Genomic DNA, 25,782 nt, shown 5'->3' with positions numbered 1-25,782 from the left:
AAAATACAGCTACGACTAGGAATTGGTCTTAGACCCAACCGTTAGAAGAATCCCGAGAAATAAACACGAGTTAAATTATGTTGATATAAATCTTATCAATTCCGTTTTTATCATAGATTCTTTTGTTTTCGTGTATGTGCATGTTTTCCGCATACATATTTCTGTCTTTGTGTCGATTTGGTGATGGTGTGGGGAGATTGTCTCATTTTCTTTGTTAATTTGATTGGGGAATGTGGTAACACAGATCTGCATTGTTGAATTGATAATGTGAGTAAAATGCTCTGATTTTTGTATGTTAATTTTATTGAGGAATGTGGTTTCAAATATCTCCATTGTTAAATTGATTAAACAATTTGAATGTAGGTAAGCACCAAAGCAGCAAAGCAACAATTTGTAGGTTGCAAGCATGGGTGTTGGGAGAAAAGCCAGAACTGCAGGTGATGTTGAGGAAAGGTAAATATGTGAATTAGGAGTCGATTAGTGAGATTCATAATTTAAGCAATGAGTAAAGATCTTTTAACGAATAAAACCATTTTCTGTTTTATACTTTCCATGGTTTTGTTATAAATTTTTATTGTGTTAGGTAGGAATTATGTTTACCCAGATGAGTACAAGTACTGGACCGGGTACTATGAATTGAATTCTTACTCAGGATACAATGTACTAAATGCTATACGCGATGAATTGTCTGACGCTGAGAAAGCCCTGTTCCGAGACACTAAAATTGGTCATTTACTTGACATTCCTGATGATCACAAGATGTCTGGGCCAATATTTAGTTTCTTAATGACTAGGAGGATTCATGTACCAGAAGGCGAAGAAATGTGGTTTAAAGTTGGGGGTAAGGAAATATGCTCTAGGAAGAAGCACTTTGCCGCAATATCAGGCCTTAGAGTCACGCAATTGGATACGCCGTATGTCCACCCCAATTAGAAATTCAACTTTGTTTTGCGAGATGTTTCTTTATTTTTTAATGTTTATTAGCCGTCTTTAGGAGGCCTTCTATAGGGTGACTCTATTGGATTTTTTCTGTCACACTTTCATGGTCCTCAAAATTGGATTTAAAAAAACGATTTTTTTTTTCGAAATTAACTGATTCTCTATCGTTTTCCTTTGAATTTTTTTCCAGTAGAGAGATCTTAATTATTATATCTGTAATAAACGGAAAGAAATTTCGGAAAATATTATCCATAATTATAGAATTCCCAGATTGAAATTTCAATCAAAAAAGTTTTTTTCTAAATTTCTAAATTTCGATCAATTTTTGATTATTTTCTTAAAATTTCTTCCATAAAATGGTTAAATATAGTTAAATTGTATTTGGGTTGAAAGAGAATTTGAATATTTTCGATCAATAATTGAAGATTTTAGAGTCTGAAATGTTACCCAGATAAACGGGTCACAATCGGGTTAAAAGGGGTGAAGAAGAAAGAGTCCATGGATCTTTTGCAACATATATAAGTGTTATTATATCGTGATAGCGCAGACTGTTGCGAAATACTTTAGGAACAGTTTGTCAGGCTAAAAGTGTTCTTCAGTGCAGTACATTGATCTCTTGCAACACATATAAGCGCTACTAAAGGGTGAAAGCGGTGGCCATTGTTAAACAGTTCAGGAACCTTTTTTCTCGAGCTATAAGTGTGATCTTCACTTTCCACAAAAAATTAGTACGAGATATATACATAAAATTCTAGAATCTATTTCCGGCAAAATAAAATATATCAGTTAAAATTGATTTGGAATAAAATTATTTTAGAATTTTGGTCGGCCCACTGCTGCGGCAGTAATCTAGTATTAGTTGGGAAGAGTTGGTGTTATTAGAACCATAAGCGAAGGGAAGAATGGGACGATGGTCTGTATTAGTTCAACTAGAATTTAATTACTCACAGAAACGTTTTCACTTGAGAACCATCACGAGATTTAAATCTATTAAGAAATAGGTAGATACATGAGGTAGTTCTTGATCCATGCCATTGATGATTACCCATGGTCTTTTACAACGGTGGAACCCAAACGATGATGAAAAGGTTTCTTTGTAAGCAAGAGAAAGATGGAGATAGATGGATACGTCCGGTTAGGGCAGAAGAAAAAGGTATTAACAGAGAATTACGTTATTTTCTTTCTTTTTGGTAAGGTTTATTTAGGATCCCATGCCTTAGGATACCCGTAGCTAATAATCTAGTTTGAGTATCCCGGTGAAATCCCTCTATTGGAATGTGAAACCCCTATATGAGGTTTCTTTTATATAGTATCCGTACCTTACAAGGGTACAAGGTTTAAAGGATTCGAAAGAGAATTTTCTTAATTGCCAATGGCAAGTCCAATTTTGTGCACACTATTTAATGATTGTATATTTGATATGCTCATTTGATTGATTGATTACTTAACGGATGACCTATTATATTCATGTTTAAAATCTCGTCTCTCGTTATGTAACTCTCGAAATTTAGTGGTATAAATTGAAATATCACGTGCATACTCGTTTAAGAGTGTGCATGAAATCGTACTTGCCAATGGCAACGGATATTACTACCAAAAAATAAAACCAATGACAATGGATATTAATTTTTCTAAAATCTCTGAAAATCCATATTATTACCTCCGTTTTTGGAAAAGAGATAACATCACATTTTTAGACCAAAATAAAAAAGTGATAGTATCTTTTATAAAAACGGAGGGAGTATTAGTTAGGGATTTTTAAAATACTTAAAGCTCCCCCGATTATGGGAGGTAGACTTTAAAATTAAAATTTTCACATTTGTAAGATATTTTGGCAAGGTTTAAAAAAGTCTCTTTAAAATTTGGGTTTTGTTATCTTGTGCAACCATGCACAAGATAAGAGTCAATCATTGACATGAATGCACAAGATAACAAAACCGAATTTTATTTGTTTTTTTAATTTTTCATGTGAATAATTGGTTCTTATCTTGTGTATGGGTGCACAAAATAACAAAACCTAATAAATAATTGATTGACAATATCTTTTATTTTTTATACAAAAAATAGTTTATGAAAATCAAAGCAAAGGGATGCTTGTTTGGATACAGCCCGCTAATCATAGTGATAGTGAGTAATCTGCATTACATTGAAGACCTACTGGATGTTTGGATATAACTTTTTTTTCTTTGGAACTGTCTTACCAAAAGAAAGCTATTAGCAGTTACAAACAACCTTGTAATGTGAAAGTTGACAAAAACTGAGATATCTTCCATGAAGTTTTCCCATTCTTCTTTATACATAGTAGAGATTTTTGTTAATTTAGTAAGTTTTGGCACAATTTTTTTGCCTTAGAGGAATTAAATTGACACTTCTATAATAGTAAAAGCTCATTCGCCTAATTGAGGATAACATTTTCAGTTATCACGCTCCCCATCTTCATATTTCTGCAACTTTCCCTGACACCCTTGCCTCGCAACTCTATGCTGTAGTTTTTTATATTCTTTTCTTTTGCTACGGTGAGAGTTGCAATCAATCACACAATCACTAATTCTTTTGCATTTCTTGCTCTACACGTAAGTCCTACATTCCAAATAGTTTTTCCTTTTTTTTATTAATGAACGTAATTCCAATACTTGCATGTTTCAAAGAGAATTCAAAAACAACACGCACTACAATGATATTCAACAAAGTTGGGATGGTTAACTGAAAAATATCTTTTTGTTGCATTGCTGGGTTTCTCAACAGCGGGTGTGTAGAAAATTGCCTCTTGAAAAAGTTCAGCTGAGAGTTTATCGAGTTAATGGTAGTGATTTACAGGGTATGCTTTTTTTTTTTTATCATGGAAGCACCAATAAATCACGAAATAGTTATCTGGCAGATCTAAAGAGGTTATAGGTGCATTACACTAGGGACAATCCAATCGGTTATCCAAGTATCCACTCTGGTTGTGCCATCTCTCGAAACAACATGAGACAAACTTATTCCAACCCATGCTGCTCTGCTAAAACTAAATTCACATAGGATATGCATCAATGCATGGTTTCCTTATTAACTTGGTATATATCAGAGAGATGTCACTTATCCAAGCACTGATCTCTTTATCCACTGAGAACATATCGTAATAGCATTTCCATACAAATTAACATTTGAATTCTAGGGGTAATTTTGAAGTGCAAATTTTCATCAGTGTCTTGGAATCTATGGGTAAGACAGTAGTGTGGTTCCCTTGAGGACTTAGAGCCTGTCCATCCTCTATCAGGAAACTGTACACTTTTTTAACGGAAAATTTACCATTTTCAATAGTTGATCATCCCAACACATATCTGCATCCTTCTTCATCAGGCAACTCAATAACTTGAATATTTTCTGCCATTTGAGGAATGAAAACTTGAGAGATATAGTCACAATTCCACGTTTAATTATTCTGGTGTATTAGTTGATTTACACTGACTAAGGTATTTTGGGTTGATGGTTTGATATCATTTTTAGTGATTTGGTTTGGATAATTCTGTTAGAGCATTGCTCGGTCAAACTCACAAGTGTTGCTATCTCAAGCTTGTTATCAAATTTAGTTGTCAAAACTATATCTTGATTTCTAGTCTACAATTAGTGAAGTTTCGGACTAGGATAGAAATGTAGTTGAGAAACAGTGGATCACGGCAGTCATCATTGCATTTTACCGTTCGAAGGCGAAGATCAACCGAAGCTTTTGGAGAACATCATTAACAAAAGGTAAGTGAAAACTGAACCACCTATATCTCAAGTTATATTAACTTTCTATCATTTGAGACGATGTCACATAAATAAGTAGACTAGTATGCATAGTCAAGAATTTCAAGTCGAGAACTAATTTTCTAGTTAACGAATTTCTCGAAATATAATGACTAAGCTTAATGAACATTTGTTCATACTTGATGAATTTCGGTTAAGGACAATTTATTGTTTGGGATCAAGATCATGATTCAAGTTTATCATTCGGAAATAGTGGAACAGTGATATGTGTCATTGATGTTATTCAGGAATGTTTCGAATCGATTTAGACACATAACTACTACAGATTCAGATAAAAGACAATGGTATCAGTCTTACAAACTGAGGAAACTGTTATAAGTATGAACCCATATTATATGTACTCGTACATGTAGTGGAGTAGCTATATATATATCGACTTACAGATTCGTGATGCACATATTCTTATGTATATCATATGAAAATCTGTTTGACTCGTGAACCAGATCGGCATGCATACTCATATGCAAACCATTCTTGAACTGTGTTTACGGAACTGAGGTAAGTTTCCAAACCGTTTCGCAAACTCAAACAATTTTGTGTTCCTGAACTCGGCAGCATTTCCAAACCGGTACGCAAACCGATTTTGTTTTGTGAACTCCGAAACCGGTGATAGTCTTAAGGTTTCCAAACCAGTACGCAAACTTAAAAAGCTCTGTTAAATCCGAAACTCGGTTTTGTTAAAAGTTTACAAACCGGTACGCGTAGTGTGACTGAACCGACTCACGAACGGCAATGGTATTTGTACCTTGTACACCTACTAACCATGTAGATTATATTTTCAAGTGTATTTAAATTATTTCTACGAGATAATTAGCATTTGATTAATTATATAAAAACACTAGACTTATTTGATCACATGTTTGCGACTCAGAGTTAATTCCTTATGTGTTCATGAGAATGAAGATTATGCTTTTAAGTTCAAACCGACTAGTTTCGGCTAACCATTTTGAACATAGTATTTGTACACGGTTTGGTTACGTTTTTATCTAACCAGAGTGTATATCTTTTTTATGTAAATCAGATACAAATATTCATCTAACGGTGGATATTATTTGCTTGGTTCCAAAGCTATCTTAGCTTAAATATATAACAACCTATACTTTGAATTCTATAAAAGGGGAACCTAAAGCAACTGGGATATTTGAATCCCGACACTACTTTTTGGTGTGTCCTGGTTGTAATTACAATCGTCCTCTCCGGAAACCCTTTTAGGGTTTAGCGATTACAAAGTCTTCATAGGGATTCGTGAATCCAGGTCCAGTTATCTTTCCTTGATAACTCGTGTATCCTGATCTTGATTGTTTGTTGAGATTTCTCAATCGATCAAGATAGATATAAATCATCAAAGTTCTCTTCGTCTAAAAATTTGTTGATTCCACAAGTTTTATACTTGTGAGGTGAATAATAATCTAGGCTACACTCCGGGTTGCATAAGTCTGAATTTTGAGGTTAGCTAGACTCTGTCTATTGCTATCGATTTCCATACCTTTGATCAAGTTATTTGATTGTAAAAGGAATTCATATATAGGATTAATCTGTGGGATAAAAAATTGGTTTAAAGTCTTTAATTGAGTTGAAGCAACTCTTAGTTGTGTGACGTCACCTAAGGGAATCAATTGCGCGGAGTCCTGCCGGGATTTAAGAGGCGTAAGGAGTGCGACTGTACCTTAATCGGTGGGATACCTTTTAGGACTCAACTACATTCCAGTCCGAAGTTAATTGGTAGTAGGCTAGTGTTTGTAGCGGCTTAATACAGTTTGGTGTTCAAACTGGACTAGGTCCCGGGGTTTGTCTGCATTTTCGGTTTCCTTGTCAACAAAACTTCTAGTATCTGTGTTATTTTTTATTCTGCATTATATTTTTTATCTTTATAATTGAAATATCAAAGGTTGTGCGTTGATCAATCATAGTAGATACATCCGACCTAGTTTGTTGGATACGACTTGATTGATTCTTGGACATTGGTATTTGGTACCTTCCAAGTACTCTCTTTGTGATTAGGTTCACAGATTTGTTTTTGTAAACGATCTAATCGCAAGAGAGAGAGATATATAACTCTAGATATTATTCCTTGATTGAGTTTAACTTTCAGAGTTGTATTGAGTTTGTCCATTCAGATTGCCTAAGAAAAAAATGGTGGTGTATTTTGGTACCCCTTCTTTTTTAAAACTCCTCCTAGCCTGGTAGCAAGAATCTTAGTAAAAATCTTAAAGAAAAAATTACTAAGACCTGTTGGACGAAAATTTCAGAGAGTATTACACCTTTGACTTTAGCAAGAAGAATTATCAAACTAGAGTTAGCCCCATGAGGATTAATTTTCCGCTGCCAACAGAAAAAAATTGCACTAAATAAATCATGACGAATAATTGCCCAACATTGCCTATAAAAACAACCCGAAAAATCATCAGGCCTTGGAGCACTATCATCTCCAAGATCAACAACTACAATTTTAATTTCATCTTCCGAAGGAGTCGTGTCCATACGCCGGCAATTCTCCACGGAAATTTTCTCATCCTCATAATCAAAAACACGTGCATCAATAGGAAATTCAATACCATTAAACTTGTCTTCAAAAAATTGCACAACATGATCTCTAAGTTGGTCACAATCCGAAATTGTATTCCCCCCTTCATCCACCAATTTAGAGATAGTATTGTGACTCCTGCGAGTCTGAATATTAGCATGAAAAAAAGAAGAGTTACTCGCACCCTCAATAAGCCATCTGTTACGGGATTTTTGTTTAAGTATAATGGCCTCTTGTTGTCGAATATCCTGCACAAAACTGAAGCCTCCTTAGCTGCATTCAACTTTATCACGTCTGATGGGTCTTCATCTGAGATTCGGAGAGCAGTTTCCAATCTCAACTTAGCTTGTTTCAGATGCACATTCATATTACCAAATACCGTTTGGTTCCAAACCTTCATTGCCTCTTTTAGTATTTTCAACAAGGAAAAATATAAGTCGAAGAACCAGAAACAGGAGAATTCCAACTTTCCTCCACCATTCTCATAAAATCAGGATGTGTAAACCACGTTTTTTAAATTCTAAACTGTGCACGGTGAGGTCTAGTATTAACAAAAGGGTAGCCAGTAATAGAGGAATGGTTGGAAACTTCCCATGGAAAAGCTTTACACCGCCAATTCGCAAACTTCGCTAGCCATGCTTCATTGATAACATCACGGTCTAATTTACATAGAATTCTATGATTGCCATATTGCCTATTAGTCCATGTGAAATTACTTCCTAGAGAATCAACTTCAAAGAGATTGTTATCCTCCATCCAGTCACTAAACTCATTAATCACAGTTGTTCTTGGTTCTCGACCTCCCTTTTTTTCCTCATTGCGTAAAACACAATTGAAATCACCCATGACTAACCAAGGAGTATTAATATTAACCAAGCTCAACTGATGCCAAAGGTTTCTTCTCGTCACTTGCAAGGAACTAGCATGTACAAAAGATATTAAAACATCTTCCATCTCAATCGTAACATCCTGACCAGTAGAATTCACAACAACTGGATTACTTACATCTTCGGACCAAAAGATCCAAATGTACCATGCAACATACAGTTTCTGAATGAAACGAAAAATGCAATGCACTTTAGGCTCCGCCAAACAAAAAACTATAGGCTTGAACTCCTTAATAAGTTCTTTTAAATTGCGTTAATCTTCTGGTCGTGCAACCCCATTTATATTCCAATAAATGACCCGCATTATAAAACATGAGGTATAAGGTTTTTATGTAGCCCCGGAATTCAATCACCTTCAGAAGTTTGTTTCCTTAAACGCGGCGAGCTTCCTTTCATAACACGGTTTCCAAGTTCAAAGTTTTTCAACTTCGAGTCTGATAAAGAATGCGAGTTAGGATTCCTATCAGAACCGTTAAAAGTACTAAAACGCTGGTGCAAAGCAACTAGTCTAGCCTGCTTAGCTCTAGATCAGCCAGAAATTTTTCTTGCTTCCTTGCTTCAACATCTTCAATAATAACAGTATCAACATCATTACCATCCGTGACTAAGTTTAAAATATTAAACTTATTATTAGATAAAACTGTCTGCCCGTGAAAAGACAAGGGTACCCAAATAAACCACAATCTTTAAATTATCCACCTATAAGTCCTCTTACCGAAAGTGATTGTCTATGGACAAAATCGAGATAATACTACTGAAAAAGCGGGGTCTAACAACCTCACCCAATATTTCGCTTAGCAATCTGTATGACCTAACTCCAATATACTTTCAAGAGAATCAACTAGACAGTTAGACTCAATCTTAAGAAAAGTATATCAAAGAGTTATATCTCAATTTCTCAATTCAATCCGCAATCAAACAAATAAGAATTTTCGAGCCTGATTAAATATAAGAGAAATAACTTGAGCGGTACCAAAACCAATATTCTATGATCAATCAATTTCAATCAACAACCAAAGGTTGGATTTACCAATTGATCTATTCAACGCATAACCTGTGATATTTCAATTATATAACAAAATATAATGCGGAATAGAAATAACACAGACACCAGAAGTTTTGTTAACGAGGAATCCGCAAATGCAGAAAAACCCCGGGACCTACTCCAGATTGAACACCACACTGTATTAAGCCGCTATAGACACTAGCCTCACACTGATTCAAGGTACATGTGCGCTCCTTACGTCTCTGATCCCAGCAGGATACTACACACTTGATTCCCTTAGCTGATCTCACTCACAACTAAGAGTTGCTACGACCGAAAGTCGAAGACTTGATAAACAAATCTGTATCACACAGAAAAGTCTATTGAATAGATAAATCTGTCTCCTATAGATATACCTACGAGTTTTTGTTCCGTCTTTTGATAAATCAAGGTGAACATGAACCAATTGGTAACCCAGACTTATATTCCCGAAGAAAAACCTAGTATTATCAGTCCCCTCACAATAATCTTAATGGATTAACAAAACAAGATATTGTGGAATCACAAACGACGAGACGAAGATGTTTGTGAGTACTTTTCTATCTTTCCTATCGGAGATATAAATCTCAAGCCAATCTTACGATTATACTCAATCACGATAGAAAATAGCAAGATCATATCACGCAACTACAGAGAAAATAGTTGGGTCTGGCTTCACAATACCAATGAAATATTTAAGTCGTTAACCTATAGGGTTTCGTGAAAAACCTGAGGTTAAAGGAGAATCGAATCTAGCTATGCAACTAGTATCACACAGGAGGTGTGGGGATTAGGTTTCCCAGTTGCTAGAGTTCTCCTTTATATAGATTTCAAATCAGGGTTTGCAATCTAAGTTACCTTGATAACAAAGTATTCAATATTCACCGTTAGATGAAAACCTGATAAGATTTATGCTAATATATTTCAACCGTTAGATCGAACTTAGCTTGTTATACACAAATGAAATGTACCTTCATTTATGTTTGAGTAACCGTACTTAAACGTGTACACTTAGTCGGTTCAACAATAGTTAACCATGGTTAGCCATATGAGCACTTTCATATCAACCTTATTCATCTTTACCATAACTAGTTCAGATGACTCAAATGAACTAGTTTGAGAGTTGTTCAATTGCTTAGATCTCATAGAAGTATACAAGACATAATCGAAGCAAGATCGATTTTGATTCACTCGAATCTATTCATGAACAGTATAGCCACGGTTTGAAAAGATTGCATTCCTTATTATATAAATGTTTTAGTTCATGAACAAACCGATTTTATAAAGTAACCTACTTAAGTATGCAAACTGGTACGCATACCTAAGTAGCCGAACCGAATTTGGTTACGCCAGTACGCGTACAGGTATGCATACCAATTCACACTTCCAAACTCCAACAGAAATTCACGGACGTGAAAATTCCTCCAGTATGCGTACGGGTACTTGCCCTGATTTTCAATAACCGCCGGTACGCGTGCGGGTACGCATACTTTAGGATCCCGGTTTTGAAATTTTACACAAATGTGAGAACACACTATGTTTATATCCAAACGTGGTTACTTGTTCTAAACTCCCATTTCAATCATTGAAACTTTCTTAGAGGATGTTGAAATAGTTGTTATTCACAAACTATTAGCATCAAAGAGATTTTCAAGTTATTGAAATAATCAACATGACTTTGGTCACGAGTAAAGATGAACTTGTCTAAAGCAAAAGCTTTCCAACATATATTTAGAGAAATAGATAAGCGAATAAACTCGGCTCGAAATAACAAATGTGTATAATTTAAATCTATATAGCAATACGACTTTTTGTCTCAAATAAGAGATAAAGTAGATAGACTTTTGAGTGATAGATAAGTTAAATCTCCACATACCTTTTGTTGATGAAGTTCCACAAGTTCCCTTGAGTAGTTCTTCGTCTTCATTCGATGAACGCCGTGGAGTCTAAAGCTCAACTAGACTTATTATCCTAATCCGAGGCTTAGCTATAAGTAGACTAAAAATCAAGACTTACAGTTTTGGCAACTAAACTTGACAAACAAGCTTGAGATAGCAACGCTTGCGAGTTTGACCGAGCAATGCTCTAACAATCTCCCCCTTTGTCAATTTTAGTGACAAAACTATCAATACACATGGAATACAAAATAAATAAACTTTGTAGCTTCTCATCGAAATGCTTGATCTCCTTGGTTCTTCAACATTACTCGAAATCTTCATCACTTCCAAGTACTCCAATGATTTTAAATGTGTTCAACTCGGCATCATCGTTGTTGAATATCCGTAGCTATAACAATGAGAAAAAAATAGCTCTCAGTCATTGTTATACAGTGTCATAGTATTTTTACATAGCATCAAAGTTTAATTTTATCACTCCCCCTTAGTCAATACTTCATCTCACATGAAATCCATATGTATTTGTAGTATGAACTACACATTAACTCACCCCCTTTTTGTCAATAAAATTGGCAAAGGTACGAAAACTAGTGGGATCCTAATGAAATTTCTATAGAGATACTTCATGACCAAAATAAAAGCACATATCAACTTTTTAGATGCAATTATATAGCCGAAACTAAATGCATTCATCAAGGAGTTTATAAAGATACAAGATGAACCCTATAATATTCCACAACCGCACTCCCCACGAAGATTTGGCAATTAAGCACAAGTTCAATTAAGAACTCTCCCTTATAAAATGTCATTCCCGAAAGAACAACAAGAGCGACATTACTTTCACAAGAAAAGAAGCATTTCTTTGGATATTAACAAATCACATGAAACATGAATTTGTATCCAAAAATCTCAATTAAATTAACCACAAGAGAACCCATGATTAATTTAATCGGATATGCTCACATAAGAGGACTTACGGAGCCGCACAATATTTACATAAAGATATGGATCAGGGAAGATCAATACTGCGGAATAAACAAAGATTCATTCTATTTTTCATCACTATTTGCACAATGACATATAATAAACTTAATCTTTGTAAACAAAAGTTCATCCTGTCTTACATTAATATTTGCATAATGACATAACAGGCTTAAATTTTGTTTGTCAAAAGTTCATTCTGAAAAGACGAGGGTACCCAAATATACCACAATCTTAAACTTTTCCACCTATAAGTCCTCTTACTGAAAGTGATTGTCTATGGACAGAGTCGAGACAATACAACGAATCGGTATTCACACTTTCTGTGATCGTCTATGGATACGAGATCGAGACACTACAACAATCAAAGTGTGATTACTTGATAATAGGTTCGGACTTAACCAAACTCTATAGGATCACTATCAAGTAATGCGGAGTTAACGTCTGTGTAATTTACTTTAAATTATAACAACAACAATTATAATTGCGGAAAACAAAAGTAAATGACACATCAAGCTTTTGTTAACTAGGAAACCGAAAATGCAGAAAAACCTTGGGACCTAGTCCAGAATTGAATACTCTCAGAATTAAGCCGCTATACAAAATTAAACCAACTTCGTATAGTTGAGACCAAGCAACTAAACCTATAGTTCACCTAGTTTCATCAATATCCTTGCGCTTCCGACATTCGATAAGTGCACGCACTGGAAAAATTCCTTTGGTTCTTATACCAAACATTAAAGGAACAACAAATCTGTTCGGTAGCAACTCTATTCAATCTCAGTGATATGAGTTAGACAAAGGATCTTCTGTTTAATCCAATAAACTCCTTTGTCGGGTTTAAATCTATTTATCCAACAACTACAAAAGTAGCAGAGTTTAGATGTTGCAATCAAATATAGAACCTATCAAGATACTATATAGTGATGCCGATCTACGCAACTAATCAATCAAATCTATCAAGGATAAACCGATTAAAGTTGGATCCCAGCCGATCAAGTTTTGTGCACACCAAAGATATGAAACCAATAAGAAATCTTCTTTGTCTTCAAATCTTCTTTAATCTTCAATAAACACCTGCAAACCACAACTTGAAACTCTTGTAATCAATCACGCACAGAATGGATTCTGTTAACAGTGGATTATCACAAGACGTCTTTAGATCTACAAAAAGTTCTAAAGATTCCGTCGACACTTCGATCTAGTTTGAGTGAATCTTATATCAGAAGAGAAGATTATCAAGAATAAACAAACTAGGTGCAATCAAAGTTCAACAACCGTTAGTCAATAAAATTAAATCGAAAACTAATAATACTGCAATTATCTAGTTTCCCACCAACGGTACTAGTAGAGCTTCTTGATCCCACAGAAGTCGTTAAACGAGCGGTCGTAAGAGATTTCGCCTAATTAGGGTGCTTTCCTCTCCGAATAGACGGATCCACCAGTAACAACACAACAAGGTAGTTTTGCTGGCTCTTAGGATAGTTTGCTCGAAATGCAAACTTGGGTATTTATATAACAAGGATGTTTGGACATCAAGGAATTTCCAAGACCAAAATATTCTTAAGATATGCAATAAATGCTCAAATAGGTTTTCATAGTTCTTGGAAATGCTCTGTCCAATATTACCGAAATCATACTAGAAAATCTCCAATTAGTAAATGCACATTACCAATTTTTATTTTCCAGAGATATGCATTTAATTGTTGGTAATTAAAAGCATATAAATTAATAACCTTAATTAAAAGATTCTTAATTTATTTCGGCCCGGGATCTCCTTGAGTTAGTAAAGAATATCTTTGAACAATAAAAGATAAGAGTTACTGAACATGTTCAAAGTATGTCGACATCTTTTTCTTTGTAAATCCTTTTTCATATTTACAATCTTGGAATCGATTATACCACACTTCCAAACAAGTTTAGAATTGATTCATCTGTATTCCAAGAACAACTATGTGATTATCAAATATCAATACACTAATCATGGGTTTATGGTTCTACCAAACACAAGTGTTAGAGCATAGCTCGGTTGAATCCACCAGGCTTGGTATGTCAAGTTTGGTTGTCATATTTTAGTGAACCAAAACTCATTTAAAGAGTCGCTTGATTATATGCTAGAGTCAACTTAGTATAGGTTAGCTAGAAAATTACTAGGATATGAGACTTACAAGTATTACGTGGAGACTTGATGAATGCGAAGAAGTAAAGAGCTACATCGACGACATCATCCTTCCTCTTGAGGTTAGTAATATTTGACTTGAACTATTTCATTCTTAACGTAGCTTTCAAGTCGTGCATATTGTAAACATAACTATGAAGATGTGAATATTATACTCTAGTTAGACATAGTATTAAGGAATTACAATACGAATGCTATTGACATAATACATCGACATAATCGTATGAATGCTATTGTGATTATGTATGGGTATGGGTGAAGATTTCGTCCTAGGAAACAATGTTTTACATTCGTTTAAAGGAAGTAAATTCATAAACTTGTTTTGTGAATCGAAAGGGAAATCGCTAGGCTTATTGGTATTGTTATTCATTGCAAATCTATTGAATTACCAATATGTGTGTTTAGTATAACCGCTGATAACTTGTTTATGTATCTTGGTAAAACTATTCACAAGGCCTGACTTTTGTATTAGTATGACTTTTATTAGTGAAACCGATCTTAGGCAATCACCTGAGATGGTAAGATCGATATCTTGAAATTGGTGTGACTAAATACTAGCCATTGGGTAACCAATCCTAGTAAGAGGTGTGACCGATCACAAGAGAGAGTGTAATCGGTCCTTGTAAGAGGTTTAGCAAGTTTTAGTAAGTTGGTGTAACCGATCCTATAACTTGGTCAACCGATCACAAGTTTTACCATAATAAGTGGTAACCGATCCTAGTACTTAGTTAGTCATTTTTTGGTAACTAGTGTAACCGATCCTAGTGCCCACTTGGAGGTAGAACCGAAACTTTATGTTGAGGTAGAACCGTGAAACCCATTAATGGTGATTTGATAGGATAATCAGTCACATAGTTCTTGGAAGTCAGATGAACCAATTCTAAACTTGTTTGAAGTGTGGAAAATCGGTTCAAAGGTTGTAAATATGAAAAAGGATTTACAAAGTAAAGATGTCGACATACTTTGAACATGTGCAGCAACTCTTATATTTTATTGTTTAAAGATATTCCTTAATAGCTAAAGGAGAATCCCGGATTGAAATAAATTGAGAATCTTTTAATTAAGATTTTTAGTTTTATATGCTTTTAATTTCCAGCAATTAAAATGCATATCTTTAGAAAATAAAAATTAGTAATATGCATTTACTAGTTGGAGATTTTCTACTGAGATTTCGGTCAATATTTGGACAAAGCATTTCCAATAATTATGAAAACCTATTTTGCCCTCATTGCATATCTTTGAGAATATTCGGTTTTGGAAATTCCTTGGTGTCCAAACTTCCTTATCTATAAATACTGAAGTTTGCATTTCTAGAAAACTAATCTTCAAAGCCAGCAAAACTACCTAGTTGTGTTTTTACTGGTGGAGCCGTCTATTCGGAGAGGAAAGTACCCTAATTAGGTGAAATCTCTTACGACCGCTACTTATTTGGGATTGGGAAGCTCTACGAGTACCGTTGGTGGGAAACTAGATAATTACAGTTTATTATTAGTTTTTGATTGATTTTATTGACTAACAATTGTTGAACTTTGATTGCACCTAGTTTGTTTATGCTTGAGAACCTTCTCTTCTGATATAAGATTCACTCAAACTAGATCGAAGTGTCGACGGAGATCTTTAGAACTATTTGTAGATCTAAAGACGTCTTGTGATAATCCATCGTTAACAGACTCCGTTCTGTGTGTGATTGATCACAAGAGATTCAAGTTGATTGTGTGCAGGTGTTTATTGAAGATCAAAGAAGATTTGAAGACAAAGAAGATATTTGGGTTCATAATCCTTGGTGTGCACAAAACTTGTTTCGGCTAGAAAGGGATCCAACTATAATCGGTTTATTTTTGTGATAGATTTGATTGATTAGTTAAGTAGATCGGCATCAGTAAAATTCTTTGTGATTCAAAGTATTGATTGCATAGTCTAAACAGTTACTTTGGTAGTTGTTGAAGAGATTGATCTAAGGACCCGACAAAGGAGTTTATTGGGTTAAATGGAAGAGCCCTTTATCAAACTCATATCACGTTGTTTGAAAAGAGTTGTTGCCGAACATATTTTCTGTTCCTTTACTGTTTGGAATACGAACCAAAGGAATTATTCCAAGTGCGTGACTTATTGCAAGTTGGAGGAACAGGGATACTGAGGGAAATCAGTGAACTATAGGTTTAGTTGCTTGGTCTCAACTATACGAAGTTGGTTTGATTTTGTATAACAGCTTAACTCTGAGAGTATTGAATTCTGGACTAGGTCCCGGGGTTTTTCTGCATTTGCGGTTTCCTCGTTAACAAAATCTTGCTGTGTCATTTCCTTTTATTTTCTGCAATTATAATTGTTGTTATTATATTTTAAAGTAAATCACAAAAACGTTAATTCCTATTTACTTGATAGCAATACTATTGTGTTTGGTTAAGTCCGAACCTATTATCAAGTAAACATACTTCGTTGTTGTATTATCTCGATCTTGTATCCATAGTCAATCACACAAGTTATCTTGTTGTCGTATTATCTCAATCTCATATCCATAGACGATCACATGAAGTGTGAACCGATTAGTTGTATTGTCTCGACTCAGTCCATAGAGAATCACTTTCGGAGAAAGGACTTATAGGTGGACAAGTTTTAGATTTAGGTATATTTGGGTACCCTCGTCTTTTCAACAAGGATCGGTTCTACCTTAATATGGTTACTGGGACCGGTTACATCAGTTACCAGGATCGGTTACATCAATTACCAGGACCGGTTACCATATTCTCATGGTATTACTTGTGATCGGTTACACTAGTCACTAGGATCGGTTACACCAATTACCAGGACCGGTTGCGCGAATTACAAGGATCGACTACACAACTTTTTTGTGATTGGTCATACCAATTACCAGGATCGGTTACACCAATTACAAATATTGATCATGCCATCTTAGGTGATTACTTAGGATCGGCTACACTAATAAAAGTCATACCAATACATAAGTCAGGCATTGTGACTAGTTTTACCAAGATGCATAACAGGTTATGATCGGTTCTACTAACTCACACGTATTGGTAATCCAAAGATATGCAATGAATAACAATACCAATAAGCCTAGTGATTTCCCTTTCTATTCATAAAACAATTTAATGAAAGTATTTCCTTTAAAAAAATGTAAACATTGTTTCCTAGGATGAAATATTCACCTTTACCCATACACATAATCACAATAGCATTCTTACGATTATATCGATGTCTTATATACGAAGCTCAAGAGATAAGCGTTATACTTCGTATTCTAATTCTTTAACACTATGTCTACTAGAGTATAATCATTCACAGCTTCGCAGTTATGTTTTCAATATAGCACGACTTGAAATATGCGTTAGGAATGAAACAGTTCAAGTCACAATATTACTAACCTCAAGAGGAAGGATGATGTCGTCGATGTAGCTTGTTAGTTATTCACATTCTTCGAGTCTTCGAGTAATACTTGTATGTCTCATAATCCTAATCTTTCTAGCCTAACCTATACGAAGTTTTCTTTAGTATATAAATCAAGCGACTCTTTAATTGAGTTTTGATTCACTAAAATATGACAACCAAGCTTGACATAGCAACGCTTGGTGGGTTCAACCGAGCTATGCTCTAACACATTCAATCTTTTATCAATACTTGCATAATGACATATAAAAGACTTAACTTTTGACCACATATGGGACAATCATAGTTCACGGACGCAAACACACATATCCCATAACAAGTTGCAATATATAAAACCATAAGGATTAATACTGCAAAATCATCTTCCAAAAATTTAAAATTTAAATAAATAAATCTAAAAACATTGTAAGATGAAAATCGTTGGAAATAGCTATGTGTACTCAAAATAATTGCTATTCCAAACCCTAGTTATCCATCTTAAAATATAAGAATGAATTCTCATAAGAAGTTTCCTAGACAATATAAGAATCAAGTTTCTTTGATAACATCATACCTTTTAAAGGGTCCATCATAAAAGGTGTCACTGATATCCTTGATTCTTTTGACCGTAGAGACCCCATGTTCATGAGTGAGAACATTAACCTTTCGATCAACAATGCGAGCAAGATTCCTAGCTTTGACACAGTCCATTATGAGTTTCTTCTTATTCCCGATCAAGATGTTTTGATTATCAAGGATTTTGTCCTGACCACCAATAAGCTGATTTATTTGCAGTTGAAGGTTTGCAAACTCGACCCTAGAGTTATTCTGAAAAAGAATTAAATCCTCGACAAATTCTCCAACTCAGGAGTTGTACTCTTTCCTTTCAATCATCCTTTTCAAGACAATTTCTTGAACAAAATCGCATCCTTTAGCGTCTTCTTGCATCTCAAGATTCACAACTTCTTGAGGTCTTGAGGAGTTCTCCATACCTTTTTTTTTATTAGGAAAGCCAAAACAATATAAGATATATATATATATATATATGTATGTTTTTCAACCAAGAGATGGACACCCTTGTTGTGGAAACCCTAAAACTCCCAAGAGAGACATGGACGTTCGTGGACTAGTTGAAAATAACAGATCAGAAGAGATCTAAGAAGAACAAAATACTCTTTGTTTTCATATATCCCTCATCATCATGACTCAATAATTAAAATTTTTAATCAGAACATAAGAAATAGATACAGAGCAACAAGGAATCAAGAAGTGACTCTACTTTCACCACAAAGAAAACAGCTAGTCAAACATAATACAAATGGAAAACTATAGTAGACTTGTGTATCTACCAATGTCATTCTTGCATCCCTCAAGTTTAGACACAAGAATGAAATTTCCTACGATAAGGTAGACAAGTGAGATGTAATCCCACTATGAGTATTGAGAGATGAGTTGTAAATTCCATCTGAAAGTTTAACCCTGGTATTCCTTACCTTCTTTCGGTTATTTTTTATTCCAGAAGAATTCAACATAACCTTGTTAGGTGATCCATCACAGAATTTTTTTTTGAGGATTAAGTCTAGGACCTCTAGAAATTGGTTTCAGAGGATTAGAAGAGACAAGTGTCCACCATCTAGACTTGGATTTACCAGACTTATTCTCATAAACACTGGGAATGTATATTTTCGTGGTGTAAGAATTAGCACCATACGGAGGGACACGATCCTTCTAGGGATTTCGAGATGAGTGACATTTGAAATCCATTTTATGAGACTCCTATTTTTCAGTAGGAATGAAATCCATTGTAGTGGTCATTAGAGAGTTTACTCTATCGACAGTGAAAAGAAGTAGATTTTGAAGATCACAAATTATTTTATTTCTAGCAAAACAATGTAAAACATGATGATTCTTTTTCCCACAGAAGGAACAAGTTCGTGGAAGAGACATTGGTAGGAACTTGTTTTAAATTCACATCCCTATTAGAAGACTGCAAGTTATGTAAACACTTCTTAGCAGGAACTTCCTTTAGAGATTTTTTCTTCATGTACTGTAATTCTGTATGAGAGTTAGTGATCGGTGCAAAAGAATTTCTCGTTAAAACAGAGTTTTCCTTTTTCAAGGATTTGCACTGTTCCTGGGCTAGAATAAGGGATGAACCCAGTTTCTATTTTTCAACACGAAGTATGTTTAGATCAGATGAATGCGTCTCGATCCAACGTTTTTCTCTAATTGAGTCTTCTTTAACAATATTTTCAAGAACACTAATCTTTTCACGTTGTAGGGTAGTTTCTTGAATTAGTTTTTCGATATTATTGGAGAAGGACTCAATGATACTGTAGAGTTCCCGTTCTCGACCAATAGACTTTTCAAATTCATCAATGAGCTGAGCATGATTTTGAAATCAATATACTCAGTAGATTTTTTTGAGATTCTAGTGAGTTCCATTTCAGCTTCTGACAAAGTGTCAAATGTCTCATTTGAGGGAATGTTATCAGAATATGATAACACAACCTTTCTACCTTGGAATTCGGAAGAATTAGTTAATGAGTTATCCTTTGAGGAAATCCCAAGACATTTGACATAGTTAAAAGCTTTGGAAGACATTTTGGTGTGCGTAAATGCAAGAGATGAAATGTTGTCCACAGAGTCAGATCGCTACCAACAAAGACTTATGTGGTCTCAAACATGTTTGCATGCTCTGATACCAATTGAAAAAGCGGGGGTCTAACAACCTCACCCAATATTTCGCTTAGCAATCTGTATGGACTAACTCCAATATACTTTCAATAAAATCAACTAGACAGTTAGACTCAATCTTAAGAAAAGTATATCAAAGAGTTATATCTCAATTTCTCAATTCAGTCCGCAATCAAACAAATAAGAATTTGCGAGCCCGATTGAATATAAGAGAAATAACTTGAACAATACCAAAGACCAATGTTCAAGGATCAATCAATTTCAATCAACAACCAAAGATTGGATTTACCAATTGATCGATTCAACGCACAAACTGTGATATTTCAATTATATAACAAAATACAATGTGGAAAATAAATAACACAGATACCATAAGTTTTGTTAACGAGGAAACCGCAAATGCAGAAAAACCCCGGGACCTAGTCCATATTTGAACACCACATTGTATTGAACCGCTACAGACACTAGCATATTACCAAGCTAACTTCGGTCTGGAATGTAGTTGATCCCTAATCAATCTCACATTGATCAAGGTACAGTCGCGTTCCTTACGTCTCTGATCCCAGCAAGATACTATGCACATGTTTCCCTTAACTGATCTCACCCACAACTAAGAGTTTCTACGACCCAAAGTCGAAGACTTGAGAAACAAATCTGTATCACACGGAAAAGTCTATTGAATAGATAAATCTGTCTCCCACAGATATACCTACGAGTTTTTGTTCCGTCTTTTGATAAATCAAGGTGAACATGAACCAATTGATAACCCGGACTTATATTCCCGAAGAACAGCCTAATATTATCAGTCACCTCACAATAATCTTAATGGATTAACGAACAAGATATTGTGGAATCACAAACGATGATACGAAGATGTTTGTGACTACTTTTCTATCTTGCCTATCGGATATATAAATCTCAATCCAATCTTACGATTGTACTCAATCACGATAGAAAACAACAAGATCAGAGCAACTACAAAGAAAATAGTTGGTCTGGCTTCATAATCCCAATGAAGTCTTTAAGTCGTTAACCTACAGGGTTTCGTGAAAAACCTAAGGTTAAAGGAGAATCAACTCTAGTTATGCAACTAGTATCACACAGGAGGTGTGGGGATTAGTTTTCCCAGTTTCTAGAGTTCTCCTTTATATAGATTTCAAATCAGGGTTTGCAATCTAAGTTACCTTGGTAACAAAGTATTCAGTATTCACCGTTAGATGAAAACCTGATTATATTTATGGTAATATATTTCAAGAACTTAGCTTTTTATACACAAATGAAATGTACCTTCATTTAGGTTTGAGTAACTGTACCTAGACGTGTACACGTAGTCGGTTCAACAATATTTAACCAATGGTTAGCCATATGATCACTTTCATATCAACCTTATTCATCTTTACCATAACGAGAGTTGTTCAATTGCTTAGATCTCATAGAAGTATACAAGACACAATCGAAGCAAAATCGATTTTGATTCACTAGAATCAGTCCACGGTTTGCAAAGATTGTATTCCTTATTATATAAATGTTTTAGTTCATGAACAAACCGATTTTAGAAAGTAACCTACTTAAGTATGCAAACGGGTACGCATACCAATTCACACTTCAAAACTCCAGCAGAAATTCACGAACGTGAAACTTCTGCCTGTATGCGTTACCCGGATTTCCAACAACCGCCGGTACGCATACTTTAGGTTCCCGATTTTTGACTTTTACACAAATATGAGAACACACTATGTTTATATCCAAACATGGTTACTTGTTCTAAACTGGAACTTTCTTAGAGGATGTTAAAATAGTTGTTATTCACAAACTATTAGCATAAAAGAGAATTTCAAGTTATTGAAATAATCAACATGACTTTCGTCACGAGTAAAGATGAACTTGGCTAAAGTGAATGCTTACCAACATATATTTCGAGAAATAGATAAGCGAGATAAACTCGGCTCGAAATAGCAAATGTATATAATTGAAGTCTATATAGAAATACGACTTTTTGTCTCAAATAGGAGATAGAGTAGATAGACTTTTGAATGATAGATAAGTTCAAGTATCCACATACATTTTGTTGATGAAGTTCCACAAGTTACCTTAAGTATTTATTCGTCTTCATTCGATGAACGCCATGGAGTCTAAAGCTCAACTACACTTACTACCCTAATCCGAGACTTAGCAATAAGTATACTAGAAATCAAGACTTATAGTTTTGGCAACTAAACTTGACAAACAAGCTTGAGATAGCAGCGCTTGAGAGTTTGACCGAGCAATGCTCTAACAACTGCAAATCGGTACTCACACTTTGTGTGATCTTCTATGGATACGAGATTGAGACAATACAACAATGAAAGTGTGGTTACTTGATAATAGGTTCGGACTTAACCAAACTCTATAAGATCACTATCAAGTAATACGAAGTTAAGTTTGTGTGGTTTACTCTAAGTTATAATAACAACAATTATAATTGCGGAAAGGAAAAGTACATGACACAACAAGATTTTGTTAACGAGGAAACTGCAGATGCAGAAAAACCCCGAGACCAAGTCCAGAACTGAATACTCTCAGAATTAAGCCGTTATACAAAATCTAAACCAAAACTTCGTATAGTTGATACCAAGCAACTAAACCTAGTTCACTTAGTTTCTTCAGTATCCCTGCGCTTCCGACATTCAATAAGTGCACGCAATGGAACAATGCCTTTGGATCGTATTCCAAACAGTAAAGGAACAACAAATCTGTTAGGTAACAACTCTCTTGATTCTTACAGATGAAGATATCTCAAGTCATATGCAAAGATTCTTCCGTTTAAACTAATAAACTCATTTGCCTGGTTAGATCAATCTATCCAACAACTAACGAATTAGCATAGTTTATATTTGCAATCAATCAATATAGATTCCAACAAGAAACTATAAGGTGATGTCGATCTTTTGCAACTAATCAATCGAATAAATCCGATTCTAGTTGGATCCCAGCCGATCAAGGTTTGTGCACACCCAAAGATATAGAAACCAAATAAGAAATCTTATTTGTCTTCAAATCTTATTTAATCTTCAATAAACACCTGTACAACACCACTTGAATCTCTTGTGATCAATCACACATAGAATGGAGTTTGTTAACAATGGTTTTTTTTTGCTAGGTCAAAATGGTTTATTAAAGCAAAAAAACGTAATTACAAGAATTATAAAATGGGAGGCTCAAGGCCTCCCCACCCCCATAAACCAAAGGGGAGAAAAATAACCTCAAATAAAAGCTCATGAACAACTCCTAAACACAAATAACTAACCAAAAGAAGAAAAAACAGAGCTTAATAACGTTTTCACGCCTTTCCCACCCTGAAATTCTTCTTCTTAGGTTGGAGACCACCTAGTAATTCTGCCAAAACATCGGGGTCACCATAAAACTCATTATACTCATCATCATAAGTATCATCATATTCATCTTCATCTAAAGCATAGTTACCACCAGGAACAAGCTTAATTGGAGTTTGAGGTTTTTTCTTTGAGACTCACTCCAACAGCTCATTTGTTTCATTAAAATACTCCTTTCTATAGGCTGGATCTCTAATGAAGTTAGCCCAAACTTCATCATTCTTAATGGATTATCACAAGATGTCTCTAGATCTAAAAACAGTTCTAAAGATCTCGTCGACATTTCGATCTAGTTTGAGTGAATCTTATATCAGAAGAGAATATTCTCAACAATAAACAAACTAGGTGCAATCAAAGTTCAACAACCGTTAGTCAATCAAATCAATCGAAAACTAAAATAAACTGCAATTATCTAGTTTCCCACCAACGGTACTCGAAAAGCTTCTTGATCCCACATAAGTCTTTAAACGAGCGGTCGTAAGAGATTTTGCCTAATTAGGGTACTTTCTTCTCCGGATAGACGGCTCCACCAGAAACAAAAAAAAAAGATGAAGTTTGCCTGGCTCTTAGGATAGTTTGCTAGAAATGCAAACTTGGGTATTTATAGACCAAGGATGTTTGGACACCATAATTTCCTGGATATGCTTTGTCCAATATTTTCCGAAATCTCTCAATAGAAAATCTCCAATTAGTAAATGCACATTACCAATTTTTATTTTCTAGAGATATGCATTTAATTGCTGGTAATTAAAGCATATAAAACTATCAACCTTAATTAAAAGATTCTTAATTTATTTCGGACCGGGATCTCCTTGAGTAATTAAGGAATAACTTTGAAAAATAAAAGATAAGAGTTAATGTTCGTGTTCAAAGTATGTTGACATCTTTTCTTTGCATATCCTCTTTCATATTTACAATCTTGGAATCGATTATACCACACTTTCAAACAAGTTTAGAATTTGTTCATCTGTATTCCAAGACAACTATGTGATTGATCAAATATCAAATCACTAACATGGGTTTACGGTTCTACCAAACACAAGGATCGTTTCTACCTCAATATGGTTTCCTTGTGATCGAACGCATAAGTTACCAGGACCGATTACGTCAGTTACCAGGATCGCTTACGTCATTACCAGGACCAGTTACCATATACTCATGGTATTACTTGTGATCGGTTACACAAGTCACTAGGATCGGTTACACCAATTACTAGGATCTGTTACACCAATTACTAGGACCGGTTAAACCAATTACAAGGATCGATTACACAACTCTTTTGTGATCGGTCATACCAATTACAAATATCGATCATACACCATCTCAGGTGATTACTTAGGATCGGTTACACTAATGAAGTCATACCAAATCATAAGTCAGGCACTGTGATTAGTTATACCAAGATACATAACAAGTTATGATCGGTTTTACTAACTCACACATATTGGTAATCCAAAGATATGCAATGAATAACAAACCAATAAGCCTAGCGATTTCCCTTTCGATTCATAAAACAAGTTCATGAACGTACTTCCTTTAAAAAAATGTAAACATTGTTTCCTAGGATGAAATCTTCACTTTTATCCATACACATAATCACAATAGAATTCATACGATTATGTCGATGTCATATATACGATGATCATGTGATCATGTTTCACTACTAGAGTATAATCATTCACAGTTTCGCAGTTATGTTTCAATATAGCACGACTTGAAAGATAAATTAGGAATGAAACAGTTCAAGTCAATATTACTAACCTCAAGAGGAAGAATTATGTCGTCATTGTAGCTTGTTACTTCTTCACATTCTTCAGGTCTTCGAGTAATACTTGTATGTCTCATAATCCTAGGATTTCTAGTCTAACCTATACGAAGTATTCTCTAGTTACATAATCAAGCGATTCTTAGATGAGTTTTGATTCACTAAAATATGACAACCAAACTTGACATACCAATGCTTGGCGAGTTCAACCGAGCTATGCTCTAACACCCTGGATATTAATTCATCACACAAAGGAGTAGAAGATGTCGCAACCCAGCAGTTTAGTTTTTTCCAATTCAACTAACTTTCCTGACTTAGTAACCCTAGCTACAATTTCACCCACT

The sequence above is a fragment of the Papaver somniferum genome, chromosome 11 (assembly GCF_003573695.1).
Source record: "Papaver somniferum cultivar HN1 chromosome 11, ASM357369v1, whole genome shotgun sequence".
NCBI classification, from domain to species: Eukaryota; Viridiplantae; Streptophyta; class Magnoliopsida; order Ranunculales; family Papaveraceae; genus Papaver; species Papaver somniferum.
Note: the sequence above shows the minus strand (reverse complement) of the source record.